The 21,053-nt window shown below is 39.2% G+C and overlaps 1 long non-coding RNA gene across 1 annotated transcript; it reads left to right on the top strand.

Annotated features, from left to right (window-relative positions):
* Nucleotides 1–4,906: 4,906 nt before the first annotated feature.
* LOC107656166 (uncharacterized) lies at nucleotides 4,907–10,198 on the top strand. The gene is made up of 3 exons (XR_001630532.1): nucleotides 4,907–4,917; nucleotides 7,036–7,044; nucleotides 10,132–10,198. It is a non-coding gene; the product is annotated as an uncharacterized LOC107656166 (long non-coding RNA).
* The last annotated feature ends 10,855 nt before the right edge of the window (nucleotides 10,199–21,053 follow it).

The following is a 21,053-nucleotide window of genomic DNA, read 5'->3' as shown; positions in this document are numbered from 1 at the left end:
GGTATACCATAAATTCGAAAGACATGATGAAACAGGGCTTGTGCAGTCTCCATGGCTGTGGCAAGTCCCTTTAGAGGAACCAGACGATAGGATTTGGAGAAACGTCAATGCTGACTTTGACAGCAGTGAAACCGTTGGAATGAGGCAGGTCTGTGACAAAATCAGTAAATAGATGGGACCAAGGACGTCCCATTGTGGGATGGGCAGTGGTTGGAGGAGACCTGAAGGTAACTGTTTGGGGTTCTTAGACTGAGCACAGACTTGACAGGCTTTGACATAAGTAGTGACATCCTTGGTCATCGAGGGCCACCAGGAGGAGTTTCGCAGTAAGTGAAGAGTGCAAAATATTCCAGGATGGCCAGAGCTGACAGAGGTGTGGACCCATTGCATTACTCTGTGATGTAGATTCTGTGGACCATACTGTTTGGCTGGAGGTCAGTTGACAGGTGCTGGCTCTTGTAGTTGTTCGTTTTGTTTTTTTTTGATACTTTGTATCTCCTCCATTATGTCCCAGGTGACAGAAGCAATGACAGTAGAAGGTGGGAGTATGCATTCTAGTGTGCGGTTTCAATGGGGGGATCATACAGCCTGGATAGAGCATCTGCCTTACTATTCTTACTGCCTGGACGATATGTTACTGTAAACTGGAAACGTGTGAAAAACAAGGACCAGCGAGCCTGGCGTGGGTTTAGTCGTTTTGCACTCTTGATGTATTCTAGATTTTTATAGTCAGTTATTACTTGAAGGGGTGGACTGTTCCTTCTTACCAGTGTTTCCATTCCTCAATGGCTGCTTCCATGGACAAGAGTTATTTGTTCCCAACATAATTCCTTTCAGCTGCAGTTAACTTTCTTGAGAAGAATGCAGATGGATACAGTTTACCAGGTTGGCCATGGCGTTGGGAGAACACAGCTCCGATTCCACCTCCACCACAAATGGAAGATTGGGGTCAGGATGTTTCAGAATAGGGGTTGTAAACCTTTCCCTCAAAGTATCATAGGCCTGGCTGGCCTCCTGAGTCCATTTCAATTTTGAAGGCTTTCTTTCAGGAGGCATGTCAGAGGGGAAGCAATCATACTGTAATTCCTGACGAAGCGTCTATAAAAGTTGGCAAACCCCAGAAATCTTTGAAGCTCTTTCACGGTGGATGGCTGTGGCCAATTCTGTTACTGCCTTGACTTTGGATTCATCCATTTTTACTCCTTGGTGACTGATATGGTAGCCCAGGAATGAAGTCTGTCTGACATGAAACTCACACTTTTCTGCCTTGATTTACAGTTGGTTCGCTAGCAGACTAGAGAGTACGGTCTTCTTCAGACTTTGAGTAAATCAAAATATCGTCAATGTAGGCTATTACGCACTTCAGAAGATCTCAGAAGATTTAATTAATGAACGACTGGAAGACAGCTGGAGCGTTGGCAAGCCCATACGGCATGACCTGATATTCATAGTGCCCCCTAGTGGTAAGAAAGGCAGTTTTCCATTCATCGCCTTCTTTGATTCTAATCAGGTTATATACACTCCGTAGGTCAAATTTGGTGTAAATGGTAGCCTCACAGAGTTGTCAACATAGGTGTGCAGCGTGTACTATACAGTCCATCCTAATTCTATCTCCCTCTAGATATAACCACTTGAGAAATGTAGGGACAAGTACCCAATTTTCCCCATCTCATTCATTTTCCTCTTATAGTGTTTTGCTTATGTATTGATACAAACTCTTTTAAATGAACATTTTAGAATTGCATACTATTGTTAACAAAGATCACAGGTATGCCATGTTTGGTGTCTTTCGGCTGCATTTTTAATGATCTAAATGTTCATTTATATTATATGTTGATAACTATGGAAGGTATTAGTGTTACCAGAATCTTCAAACTGGGGAATTGCGCTCTGCAAATAGCTTTTTTGGGGTGTATTTCGAGGGGTGAGAACCAGAAAGGCGTAAGTGACATTTCACCAACTTTACAGGAGAGCCAAAACAAAAAATTTACCATAGTTTGATCTGACTTTGTGTACTGATTTAAATTGTTTATAATAAAAATTTCACCAAAAATGTCACTTACGCCCTTCTGGTTCTCACCCCTCGATATGCAAAACATATGCCAGGACAAAGGGTCGTAAACTTTCCCTCAGAAGGTACACTTTCTCATTGGCTCACTCGCCTCCTGAAGGGTGGGACATCCTTACAGTTTAAAAGATCACATGATTAGAGTTATTCAGAAGAAGTTTTAAGATGCAGAAACTCCAGGGCAAGATGCAGAGCAAAGAGTCCTCAAGAACTCCACCTAAGCTTGTGCCAGGCTTCGGCCTAGTCTTTCCACTTCAAGACTCAAACTGGTTCTTTTTCATCAACCAACTTCAGCAAAGATCAACTTGAGCCTTCAGATTGCATCAGGACTCTCTTTCAGACAGGCAAGATGTGCAAGTATCAAACGTAGTCTTATTAATTGATACGTTAAGTATCATTTGCAACTTTTACAAAGGTGTGTTTGAACTAAGAAACTGATGTTTCCTTCAGGCTGTAGATCTGCTGAATATCAAATTTTACTATAACTTCATGCTTTATTTCTTTTCTCTTTACTGCTTAAGCTTTAAGCAATTCTCCTATGCCAACTGTATGCGTGTGTGCGTGTATGTTAGACTAGTTTAAGTGTTTATGTAGTTAATAAAGTCTTACTTGTATCACACTTGAGGTTGTTTGCTCATAATTGGAGTCCCTAATCATGCAGACTATTGTGTTTGAGTAGAACATGAACACAGTAAGTACATTACAACAATCAGTATTATTTGTATATAAGTACATAGTTAAACACACCTATAAAGTGGGATCAGTCTTTCTTATATTGTTCAATGTTCTGTTGAACAGCTAGATCGCTCATAACTACCAAACACCTTTTTGCATTAGTACTTTTGTAAATAAATAAATAAAAAGTGCATTAGGTAATATATGAACTAAAGTTTAATGTCATGTGTAAGCATTTTAATTTACATTACATCTTGATTGATTAACAGATCATTATTTAATATGTAATATTAAAAACATTCAGTGTTTTAATGCAAGTGAATCCAATGGATCAGGTTCTGTCACACTCACACTCGCACACGCGCGCACACACACACACACACACACATGCGCACACATACACACGCACACATACACACACACGCACACACACTGAACAATCATTCCACATCTTGATTTAAATGCCGCTGTCACTCCCAAATGTGTATGTAATCACTGTCTCATTCTTGACTGTTGGAAAGATCAAATGTGACCCTGGAGCACAAAACCAGTCATAAAGGTCAATTTCTCGAAATTGAGATTTATACATCATCTAAAAGCTGAATAAATAAGCTTTCCATTGATTTGTTAGGTTTGTTAGGATAGGACAATATTTGGCCGTACTAATCAAAAATGAAGTTTTGATATATTTACGGTAGGAAATTTACAAAATACCTTCATGGAACATGATCTTTACTTAATATCCTAATGATTTTTGGCATAGGCCTAAAAGAAAAATCGATCATTTTGACCCATACAGTGTTTTTTTGGCTATCGCTAAAAATATACCCAAGCGACTGAGAAAAACTAAGATCTCAAAGGTTTGACAGAATATGAAAAACATTGTTTGACTGTTAGAAGTAGAAGTAGAATTCCATAATAAAATAGGTGCCATTTTTCCCCAGTGTAGGGCTCCATGATGTTTGCAGTGTTTGCTTGTTTACTACAAATATATGTAAAGGGCAAATATCTATTATATTTGTGACCCTGGACCATAAAACCAGTCTTAGACCATAGTGGCATTCTTCTCCAACAAACTTTGGCAGTTTTCTTCTGATAATCTTGTTCAAGATGTCTCAAGATTCCTTCAGGTTATCAGACGTGGAGGACAAGATCTGCGGAAGAATAGAAGATTTATTAGCAAAAAGGTTTTTGTTGTTGTTGTTTTCTGCCAATGTGTCATTTGCAAATAATATATTATTTAATAAACACTATGTTCTGAGACACATGATTACAAATGGTTATATACTGTAGATATATTGTAATATGCTATATATTTTACCTTTCAGTTTATTTGATGTATTTATTTTTTGTATCTGTTTTCAGCTGACCTGTGAGTTTGCTGTAGTCCTCTGCTGTCTTTATGGCTTCAGAAATCTTCAGCATATCTTCAGGTTTTCCTTCATGAAGATCACGATCAGCTCGTACGAGCGCTTTTGAAAACCTAACATGAAATGTTAGAAATGCAAGTTAGTGTTTTAAACTTGTACGTATAGACTTTCTTTTATTGTACAATCAGAGGCACAGATATCCCCTCCACTACAAACAGAGAAACTCACATGTCTTCGATGATGTTGCAGATCTTGTGCTGATAGGCCTGGCGATGGAGAGTGTATCAAGATCAAAGTTGATTCTTTCTCTGTATTAGCAGAGCAGAAAACATAACTCTTAACACCGCTGTAATATTCTTCTAAAATACAGGCTAACGAAAATCTTATCACGTATACACCAGGGGTGGCCAACGTCGGTCCTGGAGAGCCACAGTCCTGCAGAGTTTTGTTCCAACCTTGATACAAACTGCTGCTTTTAGTAACCCTTAGACCTTGATTAGCTTGTTCAGGTGTGTTTGATTAGGGTTGGGGCTGAAGTCTGCAGGACTGTGGCTCTCCAGGACCGAAGTTGGCCACTCCTGACGTACACTGTTGAATGCCTGCCTGTTGTGATAAGATCTTGAATGGACAGGCACCTCCAGCACTTACTTTTATTAAACAAAAAGATCTTAGGGGAGCGCGGGGCACAAAGGAACGCGGGGTTAGTTGTAACACACATGGTTTAAATATTTCCACACATGCTAGCATAACAAAATTTACAGCATTTAGTAGTTACCATATCAACATTATATAGAGAAAAAAAGTGTGCCAAAATTCAAAAGTCTTTTGAAGATATCGCTGAACATTTATTTTACCATAGTAAAATTATATTTCTGGCTTAAGAAAATTTTTCATCTCAGTTTTTTATTACTCATTTAAAATTAGACAAATCTGCTATTATTTTAATCTCCAATCTGTTATTTATACGTTTAGATTATTTTTTAATGCTACACTAACTATCAGAAGACACTAACCAGTTTTAAACTCCAGTTGCGCAGATGGGGTGTGTTGTAACACTGCGTTACAATGTGCCCTGCCGTGTTATTTTATGACATTAGCGATGTAATTCACACTATTTACTTTAATAAATTTCAATGATAAACGACGAGAAACAGGTGAATAAATACTGACAGTCAATGTTTAATGTTAAGAAATTATTATTTCAAGACATGTAAAGCATTTTGGCTCGTTTATGTGGGCCATACCAAGCCTGGTTGCAATGTGTTCATTGTCAAACTCCAAACTCAGATTATTTTTCATTCTTAAAAAACGCCATTATTTTATTTGAAATAAAAAAATATTTTATTTTATTGACAAAATATTTAGGTTTGTCTTGTATTTTTTTTTTTCATGCGATCAGATAACATTTTAAGCTGTCATATGGTCATGTTACAACGTGCCCCTCAGATATTACAATGTACCCCACCTACGGGGCATGTTGTCACATTTCACTTCCATTTTTTGAGGGTGAATAAAGAAAAACGTATACACTGTATTAATGAAACAAAGCGACATATTTGTACTAGACAAGTGTGAAATTACTGTGGATAAAAAAAATTATACTCTGAACCCCATGTGGATTTACACAATTTGATAAAGTCAAAAAGTGTTACTTTGTGCCCCACTCTCCCCGACTTACAGACCTACTAGATCTGATCTAAGCGGGGATTGTGTAGTTCCACTCAGTCAGACATCGTTCCTTCAGTTGTTGTTGTTTTTCTTTTCTTTTTTTTCCCTATAATGGTCACAGTTGTGGAATATCATACAAATTGAAATAAGAAACAGTACTTCCTACAGTATTTATACCTGGAATCAGCTAGTAAAGGATCAGAAATAGAATTTTCAATATTATTGTTAATTCATTTTTATATTATTATGTTTCTTTGCTGCTAACATTTTCCATGTCCATTGCCCACTGCCAAGAGGTTTTTATTTTTGCAAGGTATGTTAAAAGTCATATGACCATTAGCCAACATCAGAGAACCACGAATGTGTTGTCAAATTATTAAAATATTAACTTAAATAGCCTACTAAAATGTCAGCTCTGAATATAATAATATCTCACCCAAGTGAGTGTTCAAAGCGATTGTGGGAAGCACCAGGATACACCAGATATGTTCCTCCTAGCTGTTTGATTTGTCTCAGTCTCTGAAACTGAGGAGTATCTGTGATCTTCACCAGCAGGGGGTGCAGCTCAATGTGACCATGGATGGGGTCGTTGAAGACCTCCAAAATACAAAACAATATGCAATGAAATTCCGTAAAATTTACAGTAAAAAAACGGCAACTGTGGTTGCCGGAATTTTACCGTAAAAAATATGGTAGGAACATTTTAGGTTTTACGGTTTTAACTTAAATTTACAGTAAAATACCGTAATTTCATTAACTGATATAATGTTAATATACCAACCTATTGAAGTACTGAAATCTGTTTTGTACCTTTGTAATACACTGATAACCACCAAATGCAGGAGGTGATGAGAAAGTCACATGATGAACCAAAGCCCATCACAAGCAGCTTTTAAATAATAACATATATAGAAGGTGCACAGTGTCATTCACACAAACACTAAACACCATCATGGTAACACACATGATACTGAAATAATGCAATAAACATTCATTTAACAACATTAGGTGTAACATACAACCCTAATATACAAAACTGATAAGAAAAAAACTAAGAAGAAACATAGTTCAAATTTGAAATGTAACGCAGGGAATACTGGGAATGTCAATTTACGGTTATTCACTGTAAATTATACGGTCTTTTTTACTTCTAAAAACGGTATACTACCGTAAAATTAATGTCCAATACATGTAATGTCCAATACAGTTTTTCACCGTATATAGTAGGGGAATTTACCGTTAACCATTTAACAGGTTTTTACTGTAGCATTTTTACAGTCTTTTACCATTAAATTCACGGTCATTTTTTACAGTGTGTAATTCACGACTCATCATGTTCAAATCCATGTCGTTGATCAAAGTAATTTTGTGACCCATAAATGAATAAATCAATTCATTTCAACTTTAGACAACAGTTTCCAGATAAATCATTGTTTGCTGCATGGTTTCATTACTAAGTGGCGACCATGACCAACATGACATGACTGTCTTTATGAGTGAATCACTGAATCAATCACTCAACTGGTCCGTTTGAAGCAGTGATTTATTGGTTCATTCAGGTATTAGATTGTTCATTGAGTTTTGTTTGGAAGAGATTTTGTCGGTGGAGCAAAAATAAACAAGTAAAGCACACATTTCAGCATTTTCTCCATTAATTATGTTTTTATGTTTTTTTTTTTTTTTTCACAAACAAAAGTGAATAGTACATTCATCACGTGTTCATGAGAAACAAGACTTTACATTTCAGTTAGATGGTAAAGAATTACAATCTACATTTACTACATAGCTTATCATCAGTGCTGCTAAACTTGTGTGTTTCTTCATGGAAGTGAAGAGGCAGAATTGTTACATGAGTAGTTTGTTTACCTTCATTTGCTCTTTTGAGAAGTCTAAGGAGTATTTCTTCAGGATGTCCTGCAATTCATCCTTGATAAACTCCCATAACTGTTGTTTATCAGCCTCTGGAAAGGCACAAGATTTAATATCATCAGTGTCAAATATATGTCTTAAATGATTTATGTTTCCTCAGTTTGCAAACACAAGCGAACATTTTAGTAATGCATTTAGAGTGAATATGTATGGGGCAAGATATTCCAGAAAAGTGGCTTATATTTGTGTTCATTTCACCACTAATATAAATACTTCTGTAGAAAATGTGAGCTGTAAATGTTCTTTCAGTTGTGGGACTAGTTTTAGGAAAGTAGTTCAAGCAGATGAAGTTCTGGTTATGCCCTTCTGAGTTTCTTTGGGTGGATTATTTCTCTTTGTAAACTGTTGGCCTGTCCAAATTACCCACACTTGTGGTCTTGGCCCCTTGAGAGCACGTACACGAAACATGAAGTGTGCAAGACTGTCCCAGGTCTTAAAAATGTCAAAGTGCAGAGCCCTTAACACACACTAAATTCAATCTTGAAATCAGAGCGGTTTAGAGTGGTGCAGGTATGACGTCAGAACCCAGAAGACTAGTGCACTGCTTATTCAGTCAAGATTTTCCTATGGGGTTTTATAATGGGGTTTTTCAATTAATTTTGTGAGTAAGATAAAACCTGTGCAATACTTTGAAATGTTGTTCTACAACGTAAATTACACACACCCATACTGAAAACGCGAATTTTAAACCATTTATGTTTATTTCTGAAAACGATTGTTTCTAATAAGTAACTTGAAAAGACACTTTGGGATGTGAGTGATTAAAGTAATGATAGGGAAACAGGTTTTGTTACATGTGTGAAAAACAGGTAGTGCTGCATGTACTTTTTTGCCTATTAATAGCTCTTTTATATTCAGTATTTTCTAGGCTGATTAATCAAGAACTATAATAATAACAATGATAATAATCATCATCATAATCATCATATTGAAGTGCTTATTTATTTTTACATTTTATTTATAATTTACATTTGCATTACAAAGTAGGAACACAGGTGGGCTTAAATATATGATATATAAGAAAATATAAAACTTTTTATTTTTATTTTTATAATAGATTAGATTTTTATAATAGGGTCACTTCATGTGTATTAAAACATTAAAATCTAGCTGCCTTCCTCTTTGGTTTATATGTCTATAAACATGCAATGACATGAAATCTATAATCCTGTAATCCTGATTGTAAAAATATATTCATGTTAAATGTGTAGTCATGAGGATCATGTTTTATAAAGACAATTCTGATCATTTTATCAGAGATAAATCAAGCATCGCATTAGTTCAGGCAGGCCACGTCAGTCAAGCTCCTGACGTGTGCCAATCCAGTTTTGACACTTGTCACAGCAGTCCATTTAAATTCCCATTCTCCAGCATATCTTCTATCGCATCGCTGCTCGCAAATCAAACTCCTCCTCCAACCCCAGCTCCACCTAACTGAACCTGTAATCTAATCTGATTTTTGTTTTCATATACAGTTCACTATTGCAAGCATTCTCTATCATGTATTCTGTATTTTCTACAACTCATGTAAAATGTGAATTGTATTATATTACTATATAATTGTAATAAATATACTTTGACGAAGTGGACCTGATTGAAATGTGGATTTAGTGCTTTTGTATGAACGTTTGTATGAAGATTAATCTCACATAATGGAGTAGTGAAGTCATGACAAATCACACATCAATCTTCATCACTCAACATTGATCCTGTTATTAGCTATTCATTATTTTATTTGTTCATGTGTCTTTTTCTCTGGAGTTTTTGTAATAATCTAATGTGAGGCGATGATCTACAGTTGGATGTGAATTACTGATCAAAGACCAAATGGAAATCACACTTTTCAGAACGAGAATGATCATCACCTCAGTAAAACATTCATCTGAGGCTAATTAAACAAATAAGGTTTGATGTGTTCTGTGTAAGTGTTCATAAATTCATAAGTAAAAAAACAAAAACAAAGCATTTGTTTTAAAACAAGCAAATCCAGTGTATCTGGTTTTCTGTTCTAATCTAGAAATCAGAGCGTTTTAGAATGGTGCAGGTATGACGTCAGAACCCTGAAAAATTTTCCTATGGGGTTTTATAATGGGGTTTTTCAATTAATTGTGTGAGTAAAATAAATAAAACCTGTTGTGAACATAACTTGACAATACTTTGACATTTTGTTCTACAACGTAAATTACACACACCCATACTGAAAACATTAATTATGAAGCAGTTATGTTTATTTTTGAACATGTATGTTTTTAATAAGTAACTTGAAAAGACAATTTGGGATGTGAGTGTCTGCAGTTTACATTGTAGATCAAAAATGGTCAAAGTATTAAGTTATGTTTACAAAAGGTAGGCTAAGCGTATGCCAATACACATCATGTTCAGGAATGTGCCTCAAAAATGACGATAACATTCCACTGTAAGTTAAATTTGTGCAAAGATGAGTATGTGTATTTTGTACAATATTTGCAGCTGCTTTTTATGACTTAATTACAAGTATCACAATGACTAAATTTACATTTATAAGTTTACTTACAGACATTTATGAGTTTGTTTTAAAATGCAACATATTGCAAATCAAAATAAAGCTCTGTAAACACTTGCATTTTTACATCACTCGAAGTGTGTCCGATCAGGTAATGAAAAGTTCTACACACACTTCTGGTCTCCACGCCTACTTGAACACTTGGACCGTATACAGGAAATACGTCATGTAAGTAGACAAGTGGACAAGGGCAAAGACTGCAAGTATGGGTATTTGGATGGGCCCTGTAAGCTATCTTTCTATCCTTACTAAATCGGATTTACTGTCTTTATGTGACAGGCATTGTGATAACAGGAGTTGAAAGACTGAATTGCTTAATTTTTAACTAATCTAATGCTTTGTAGACTATTTTGAAAACAGAAACACTGTTAGTCTCATTATCATGTCTGATTTGTTTCCACTTGCCCATTTAAAGGCAGGGTATGTGATTTTTCAAAAACACTTTAGAAAACTTCTTCGCAATAGGTGAGTAACACCGTGTCTACAACAGCTAAAGTCTGCCTACACTGGACGTGATCAAATGACCGTTGAAAACCATTTGAAATTTGTATCAGCACGTCTTAAATAGAACCAGGCAGCAGTTTTCTGTCGGGGATTTGTTGCGCCGCGCCGCTCACGTCAGTAGACACGGTGTAACATTGGTTTTGCTTTGTTTCACAGAACTAATCGTTGCCTGGGTTGCGTACGTATATGTGGGGCGGAGCTATCAAAATAGGGGCAAGACCCTTTTGGGGTAGGGGCTTGTTTGTTTTGGTGATTTCAAATATCAACATTGGCTACCAGAAATCGCTTACTCTGCCTTTAACTTGGCTTCTTGGTAAGGATATTTGTTTCAGAATGTTAATTTTTCATGTCATCTCAAGTCAAGACAAGTTGTGGTTCAAAGAAACAAATAATTTTATTTGCATGTATTAATTAACCATCTTATACTTTAACAATAATCATGTGCTGAACTGAACTTGAACCCCTGAACACCCTCCGTTTTGGGACTCACAGCTGAAAATGACCTACCTAACTTAAAATGGTAACAGTTCCTGACAACAGTGTGCTACACACACAATTTTGGTGTCTTTGGAAAGAAGACCCTGTGGGCTTTACTATCCATAATCCAGAGTTGATAATGCTCAAAAGATAAAAAGTTATAGACACTGAAGTGCCTTGAAAAAAATTGTACCACACTGATTATTTTTTTATTTCATATAAAAATACATGAAATCAGTCCTGTAGCAATCCAGAAATGTAATGGGTTGAAAGTCACATGTCTCATGAGTTTCTATTTCAAATCTAAAAAATATTTACCAAATGTATTGAACGGTTCTACAAAATATTTTAGTCATTAAACATACCACTGCATAGTTTTTCAATTATAAAACAATAGACATAATCTTAGACATCGTACAAGGGATTTATTTGAGCACTAGAAAAATACAATAAATTAACCGAGTGGCGCATTACGTCATTCTCGTTATTTTTATATGAATCTTATTACACCAGACCGTGTTTACCTTTCTGGTTGTTTGGCTGCATCTAATTCTGAGGAATTCAATGAAGTATTTTCATCTGACTATGAGAAGTTAGATATACAGGAGCTCTTGGGATACAATTCTCAAGTGAGAGCATGTGCTTACCTCTCTTCCTCCGAGGAGTTTGAGGTGGTCAGCAGGGGCTGCTGGGCGGGAGCAGCCCCAACCAACAGTGTTCCAGCTCCTCATTCAGGAAGCGTCACTTCTCATACTCCCCAGAATTTAGAGTCAGAGTGGTGCTCCTGGGCCGAAGGCTTCTAGCGGAAGGCGGATCTCGCTGGATATTCTCGCTGGATAGATAGTCTTTGGCTAAAACGTCCTGACGCCTAGGGCCCAGGACTTCTGAGGGCCAGCCCCCTCTAGGGAAGAGTGGTGTACACCTCATTACACGGTGCCCGTCTCTCCTCAGTGCCCTTGGGAGACCTATCTGCCAACCCTGCCACCTAGGTTGCTTCAGGGCGCAGCAGTCTCCGGCGAGCGCCTCTCTCAGTCACCGCCCGGAAACATAGCGGTACTGAGAGACTCGCTACCTCTTCTGAGGTTTCTAGAGCAGCTAGTTCGGCCATTCCCTGCCGGTTCGCCTTAGGGCACCGCTCTAAGTACACCAGAGGCCAGTCTTGAGAGACTGGTTCTCTTAGTAGGTCACCTGGCGGTGTGGGAACCCCTGCCAAGCATGTCTCATTGGGTCCTGCCCCGAGCAGGCTCTGGTTCTATCAGTCTAGTCTTTTTCAATTGGAGACTTCAGTCAAAGAGAGTCCTAATGCCATGGCTCTGGACTTCGGAAGGCAGGCCCCTCTGGGGAAGAGCGGTGTACACCTCATTATTTGGTGCAGTCTCTCCTTATTGCCCTAAGGAGATCGATCTGCCAACCCTGCCACCTACGGTGCTTCAGGGCGCAGCGTTCTCCGGCGAGCACTTCTCTCAGTCACCGCCTGGAAACGAGGCTTGCTACCTCTTCGGAGGTCTCTAGAGCAGCTAGTTCGGTCGTCCCCTGCTGGTTCGGTGCTTCAGGGCACGACCTAGCCACTCTGATTACACCAGATGTCAGTCTCAAGAGACTGATTCCCTTTAGTAGACCTTTTGCATTCTGCCAAATGTGTCTCAATGGGTCCTGCACACTGAAGATAGAGTCTACTGAATCCAGTTTGGTTCTCCTCCGCCTCGTTTCAATGGGGTCATTCCCACTCTGGTGGGCCCCGAGCAGGCTCTGATAATGGAACAAGAAGTAAACACTCTCTTGAGGAAGGAGACCATCGAGGTGGTCCCTCCTCTCGACAGAGAGTCCGGGTTCTACAGCTGGTACTTCATCGTTCCAAAGAAGGATGGAGGGTTGCGTCCCGTTTTAGGTCATGTCTCAGATCAGTTCCGAGGACTGGTTTGGCAGGATCTATCTAAAATACGCATACTTCCACATCTCCATCCCTCCCCATCTCAGGAAGCTCCTGAGGTTTGCTTTTGGGGTCAAAAGCTTACCAATACCGGGTTCTTCCATTCGGCCTTGCACTCTCACCCCGCACTTTCACGAAGTGTGAGGATGCTGCTCTGGCTCCTCTGTGACTCCAGGACATCCGCATACTCAACCACTCAGAGCAGATGGCGGTTCGGCATCAATATGTCGTTCTCGCTCACATGAAAGAGCTGGGGTTAAGACTTAATGTCAAGAAAAGTGTGCTTTCTCCAGTACAGAAAACCACTTATCTGGGCATGGTGTGGGATTCAACCACAATGCAGGCACGTCTGTCTCCTGCTCGGATTGAGTCGATCCTCACCGCAGTTGCAAGAGTGGGAGAAGACCGGTCACTCACTGTCAAGCAGTTCCTAAAACTGCTGGGTCTGATGGCAGCTGCATCCAACGTGATACCTTTTGGCCTGCTGTACATGAGACCCCTACAGTGGTGACTGGAGACCAAGGGATTCTCCCCAAGGGGAAACCTGCTCTGCATGCTCAAGGTCACGCGGCGCTGCCTTCGTACCTTAGACATGTGAAGGAAACCTTGGTTCTTGTCTCAGGGCCTGGTGCTGGGAGCTCCTTGTCGCCGCTAATGCTAGCGACGGACGTGTCCCTCACCGATTGGGGAGCAGTCATGAGTGGCCACTCGGCCCGCGGTCTGTGGAGCGGTCACCATCTCACGTGGCACATCAACTGCCTGGAGATGCTGGCCGTGTTTCAAGCATTGAAACACTTCCTCCCGGACCTAAGAGATCGCCATGTGTTGGTGCGCACCGACAATACAGCGGTGCTCTCTTACATCAACCACCAAGAAGGTCTGCGTTCGCGCCCCCTTTACAGGCAGGCACACCAGATCCTTGTGTGGTTCCAGGAAAAACTCCTTTCGCTGAGAGCAGTTCAGATCCCTGGGCATCTCTATATGGGAGAGTTTTTGGCCATGTTCAGGTGGACCAGTTTGCAACTCAGGAGACATCGCACTGTCCCCTCTGGTTCTCTTTGACTCATCCAGCTCCACTGGGGTTGGATGCCATGGTACAGATGTGGCAGAGACTTCATCTGTACTCCTTTACCCTGATTGCTCTGCGCCCGAGAGTTCTGGAAAGAGTGCGCCGGAACGGGTTCCGTCTGCTGCTAGTAGCCCCGTTCTGGCTGGGCCGAGTACGCTTCTCAGACCTGATTTCTGATTTTCTTCATGGGAGATTCCCGTCAGGAGGGATCTACTCTCACAGGCGGAGGGTATCTTTCACCCCCGCCCGGAGCTGTGGAAGCTGTGGGTGTGGCCCCTGAGGGGGCACAACTCATAGCTTCCGGTCTCTCAACCGAGGTTGTTGAGACCATTCTCCAATCCAGAGCTCCCTCTACGAGGAAACTGTATGCCCTGAAGTGGAAGCTTTTCACTTCTTGGTGCGGAGACCACCAGCTTGACCCTGTTATCTGCCCAGTTGGTAAAGGGAGTTCCTGCAGGCCTGATTCTCTGTAGGGTTGACCCACTCCACCTTGAAGGTCTGCGTGGCGGCCATTGCGGCCCTTACACGTTTCCTCCGCGGTGCGCTGAGGCTGAGGCCTCCGGCCAGAGAAGCTTATGCTAAGCAGTGGATCAGGATGCAATTCCATCGCCTCAAGCCCTCTGATCTCCCCTCTCATTTGGGGGTCAAGGCTCACTCCTTCTGAAGTTAGCCTTTGGGATGCTGCAGGATGTCCCCACCTACTTTGTCATGTGCCTACCTGCATTCTGCACCACTCCTGGCTCCTTTCTCTCGACTTAGCTGTGCTTGTCCACACTAGGCAGGAATTTGTAAGTCTGGCGGTGTGGGCATTCTCTTTCCCATAGCATTTCGATGCAGCTCGAGTTCCTGAATGGGAACGTCTCCAGGTTACACATGTAACAATGGTTCCCCGAGGGAACGAGATGCTGCGTCTCAGTGCCATACTTCCGGCATCCCTGCGAGAACTTACTTCATTTCGCAGAAGAGAATCTACTGTATCCACCGCACGTGCCTTTAAGCGTCCTGGTCACTATGTCACCCCGCCTGTGATGCCTCGCCCATCAATTGGACTGATTGCACACATGATTCAGAGCGAGGTCACATATCCCCATAGTGTTTGGAAGCAGCGTCTCGTTCCTTCTGGGAACCATGGTTAAATGCGTAACCTGGAGATGTTTTGTAAGTAGCTGATAGAAATTACTCTAATTGCGAATGCACATCCCAGATAGCAAAATTCCTGAGGCCCAGATCAGGCACACACCTGACATTTTCATCAGGCCCACATACCGTGTGGAATGATGGCAATTGGGCGGTCCGCTCCTGTTTGCCAGATTTGGGCCACAAGCAAGCCAAAAGAAGGCCCAATGTCAACCATGAACATTCAATTCAATTCAAGTTTATTTGTATAGTGCTTTTCACAATTTAAATCGATTATGAGATGCATTATTTGAATGCTTGGCCAAAGAGATTTGTCTTTAATCTAAATTTAAACAGAGATAGTGTGTCTGAACACCGAATGTTATCAGCAAGGCAATTGCAGAGTTTGGGAGCCAAATGTGAAAAAGCTCTACCTCCTTTAGTGGACCTTGCTATCCTAGGTACTACCAAAAGTCCAGAGTTTTGTGATCTTAGGGAGCGTGATGGATTTTTGCGTGGTAAAAGACTAGTTAGGTAAGCAGGAGCTAACCCATTAAGGGCCTTATAGGTATGTGATACTATTTTGTAACTGATACAAAACTTAATAGGTAGCCAGTGACTGTAAAATTAGTTCTAATATAACACCCAGATTTTTGACTGTAGATGAAGTAACAGTACATCTGTCAAGTTGCAAATTGTAATCCAAGAGATTCTGTGGACTGTTTTTTGGTCCAATAAGTAATATCGCTGTCTTATCCGAATGTATTAGGAGAAAATTATTGGTCATCCAATCTTTTACATTTTTAACACACTCTGTTAGCTTAGATATATAGTTGAGTATCATCAGCATAACAGTGGAAACTAATCCCGTATTTTCTAATAATATTACCAAGGGGCAACATGTATATCGAAAATAGCAGAGGACCTAGGACAGATCTTTGTGGCACTCCATACTTTAATGGTGATAATTGAGATGACTCACCGTTTAAATAAACAAAGTGGTAGCGATCGGACAGGTAGGATCTAAACCATCTTAAAGCCTGCCCTTGAATACCTGCATAGTTTTGTAATCGATCTATGAGTATGTCATGATCTATAGTGTCGAATGCACTAGCAATGAGATGCAGCATTGGTCTGACGCAAGAAGCAAGTTGTTTGTAATTTTAACAAGTGCATTTTCTGTTCTCTATAGTGTCGAATGCACTAGCAATGAGATGCAGCATTGGTCTGACGCAAGAAGAAAGTTGTTTGTAATTTTAACAAGTGCAGTTTCTGTGCTATGATGGGGCCTGAAACCTGACTGAAATTCTTCATAGAGATTTTTTTTTTGCAGGAAGGAGCACAATTGAGCAGACACAACTTTTTCTAAAATTGTAGGCATAAATGGAAGATTTGAAATGGGTCTGTAATTTTCCAGTTCGCTAGGATCTAGTTGTGGTTTCTTAGTAAGAGGCTTAATAACCGCGAGCTTGAATGGTTTTGGGACGTGACCTAAAGATAACGACGAGTTAATAATGTTGAGAAGCGGTTCTTCTTGGCCAGAACAAGGTATTAGATCTGGGCCATATCTGGGCCAGAATTAAATTAAATGTGGCCCAAATTTGGGCCAGTTATGGTTTCTTTTATTTATTTATTTTCATGGCTGACATGCGGCCTACCTATGGCTTGCTTGTGGCCCAAATTTTGCAAACAGGAGCGGACCGCCCAAGTGCTATCATTCTTCACAGTATGTGGGCCGGAGTAAGGTGTTGGATCTGGGCCAGAATTCAAATCAATGTTGCCCAGATTTGGGCCAGTTCTGCTTTATTTGGTTTATTCACATTCACGTTGATAATACAAATGATGCATTAGGACTTGCATTTACTGACCTAATAAACTCTTTTGGAGTCAAGCAAAATGTCATTGATCTTACTGATATAGAAATCGTACCTCAAAGTGATGATGTTACTGACCATTTCCTTGTATCGTGCATGCTGCGTATTACTGATATTAACTATATAGCGCCGCGTTATCGTCTGGGCATAACTATTGTTCCAGCCACCAAAGACAGATTCACAAATAACCTGCCTGATTTATCTTAACTGCTCTGTCTACCCATAAACACATATCAACTAGATGAAATAACTAGCAACATGGGCACTATCTTCTCTAATACATTAGAAGCTGTTGCCCCCATCAAATTGAAAACGCCATGGTACAACAGTAATACCCATTCTCTCAAGAAAGAAACTCATAGTCTTGAGCGCAAATGGAGAAAAACTAACTTGGAAGTTTTTAGAATTGCATGTCAAAGTCAGTTCCTGGAGGGCCACAGCCCTGCACAGTTTAGATGCAATCCTAATTGAACACACCTGATCCAGCTAATCAAGTCATTAAGGCTTATTTGGAAACTACATGGTATGTGTGTTGGAGCAGGGTTGGAACTAAACTATGCAGGGGTGCGGTCCTCCAGGAACTGAGTTTCACACCCCTGCATTAGATGGACTGCTGATGACAATACTATGAAATAAAGAGCTGCCAGTTGAACAATACTTTCTATATAGTGTTATATATATTTCTATATAGTTCTTTTATATTTATTTGTCTAGATCCTGGAGACTTTTCCTGTGATCGGAGAGAGTTTTTCTGGTTTGCTCATATCGAGACATCTTCTCTTCTATCTTCTTTTTGAGGGTTGTTAAAAACTCTGATGTGGCAATAAAGATCTTTAGAACTGCTTACAGATTTCATAGATCCAGCAGCTCAACTCACTGAAATACATGTTCAGGAAACTCGTTATGAGGGTATGTCTCAGACAAATGCTTAGCTTGTTCACTGGCATGAGACACATTAGATGGACTGCTGATGACAATACTATGAAATATTTTATACTATTTTTTATATATTTATTTGTCTTGCAATTATAGGTTTGATAGGTGAGCCTGTTTATCAAATATACACAAATGTAATGCAAATATTACATAATAAGGACTAAAGGAATAATTCACGAAAAAAAATTCTAATTTACTGCCCCCGATGTTTTTCCATACCTGAATGGCTTTCTTTCTTCTCTGGAAAAGTTATTTTGAGAAATTACACCTCACAATCACTTTTAGATCCAAATACTAAAACTATGCATGTATGTAACAGGTTTGGTGGGTTAATAGTTATTGTGTTTTTTTTTTCATGTTTAATATACATTCTATTGACAGAGTTTTTCCTTGTGTTTGTCATGCCTTTGTCTGATTTTTTCAGCTGTATCTTGTTAGTAAATATGACAGGTGCCCAGAAAAACATAAAACACAGCAACACCCCTGTGAAATACGCAGCTGAGCAGGTTCAAACCGTAAGGTGTGGAAAGGTCATGTCTGTAATTATAACACTAACATAATATATAATTATAATATTACTTTTTTTTTTTTTTTCTTTATTGATAGCTCTTCCATTAATTGTATTCAGTAGTTTCTAGGCTGATTAGGCAGAAACAACAACAACAACAGCAGCAGCAATAATAATGATAATATAAAACTAAAGTGTTTTATTTTATTTTATTTTTACTACATTTTATTTTTCATACTTTACATTAACATTAAAAAGTAGGAGTGTAGGTAGGCTTATATTGCACACATGCACTTGTAAGCTCACTAAAGAAGTAATTTAATTTGGTCAGTTTATGGTATAGAACTCTCTAAAAATCGTGCTAAATAGCGCTAAAAGTGCTGCATTGGCTCATAATCATAGGGGAACCACTTTAAGTGCTACCACCCCAAAGAACTACTGAAGATCCAATTTTGTGTGTGTGTGTGTGTGTGTGTGTGTGTGTGTGTGTGTGTGTGTGTGTGTGTGTGTGAAAGTCTTTATTCTATCTAAAGGCTGTTTATATATAAGATATATAAAACAGATGTGCATAATGCAGCCATGGTTACACTTTATTTTGATAGTCCACTTTAGACATACTAACTATAAGTAACTTTTTAACTACATGTCAACTAATTCTCATTAATTTGCAACTACATGTCTACTAACTCTCAGAGTAGACTGTTAGGTTAGGTTTAGGGTTAGTAGAATAAGTTGACATCAGAGGTGGACAATCCAGGGGTCAGAAAGTAAAAGTCCTGCCATATGTTTATTCCACCCATGAACTCAGCAGCTGATTTCACCAGAGGAGGAACCAAGTCAGATAAATAAAATAAAATGAAAAAGAACTGCTGAGTTCATGGGTGGAATAAACATATGGCAGGACTTTTACTTTCTGACCCCTGGATTGTCCACCTCTGGTTGACATATACTTGCAAAGTTTCTTATAGTCAGTATGTTGTATGTTGTGGACTCATCAAAATAAAGTGTTAGAAGATTAAGCAGACAGTCTACGAATACTCTAATGACTGCTAGTTGACATGTAGTTGCAAAGTTACTTACTGTTAGTAGAATGTCTAAAGTGGACTATCAAAATAAAGTTTAACCGCCACTTCCTGCAACATTAAAATATTGTTGCTTTTATGATTATGTGTATATACATGCAATGACATGAAATCTATAATCCTGTAATCCGGATCATAAACATATTCATATTCATGTTAAAATTCATGTTAAATGTGTTGACTTAGGGATCATGTTTTATAAACACAATGCTGATAATATTATCAGAGAGCAATGTGGATTTAGTGCTTTTATGAATGTTTGTATGAAGATTCATCTCATATAATGCAGCAGTGAAGTTGTGACAAATCACACACACGCACACACGTCAGCATTCATCTCAACACTGCAACAAGTCCTCCAACCTATACGACCATATAGGTCGTTTGTCACTATCCTCAAATACGACCCATACGAGCGTTCCCTAAATTAGTGCCCTTACTGGCAACAGGAGATATGTTACAGAAACTTTCGCCTAAATGCATTGTGCGTTTTAAACTGTTTGTGTTTTAAACTCTCCCAGCTGTTCGAAATGTTTTATTGCTAAAAAAGATATGGATTTTAGATGACTTCAAGACATGTACAGGTAGGGTTTCCACCCGTCTCGTAAAGTAGTCGATCGTCCCGTGTTTATGAATGAAATTATGTGGTGTTTCAAATTGATACTGGACACTGTTTGTTCCATTCAACCTGTCTGACGTTCAGATCATTCAGTTGGACCCCACCAGCATTATAAAGTTAGTTTTCATTGTGATATTCGTTTGAAATTCGCCTGTGGTGGAAAGGGATCATGTAAGGGATCAAGTCCACGCATTTACCATGTTTTTACCATAGTAAAATGTCGCTCAACCATGTCATGTGTAATAAAACCTCGGTAACCACAACATATATCATGTATCTCCCGTCGTAACTGTAGTTTTACTTTGGTATTTGTAGTATAAACACTGTACCATGCCTTTTACCACAGTAACTGTGTTTATTGTGTACTCTTTAGTTAAAGCACGGTAAACATATCACTTGCCATTCATTTAATACATTTTTGTAATGTAATTGTTATTCAATTTTTTTTTCTGTTTTGCAGGTTCTTCATATCACATACATCTCCATCACCTATAACAACATTTAGTGTCCAGCAGCTCATTATGAAGCCATTACTATCTCTCTCTCTCTCTCTTACTCTCTCTCAGATTTTCCTTGCCTATTTTTCTGAACTGTAATTCATAATTCAGTTACACATATTTTTCTTTATTCCTTTCTCTTGTTCATCATGGCATATATATCACAAAGCTCAGAATCAAATTTTGATC

The sequence above is a fragment of the Sinocyclocheilus anshuiensis genome, unplaced genomic scaffold, assembly GCF_001515605.1.
Source record: "Sinocyclocheilus anshuiensis isolate Anshui unplaced genomic scaffold, SAMN03320099.WGS_v1.1 scaffold1999, whole genome shotgun sequence".
NCBI classification, from domain to species: Eukaryota; Metazoa; Chordata; class Actinopteri; order Cypriniformes; family Cyprinidae; genus Sinocyclocheilus; species Sinocyclocheilus anshuiensis.
This window is presented reverse-complemented; position numbering and strand designations above follow the sequence as displayed.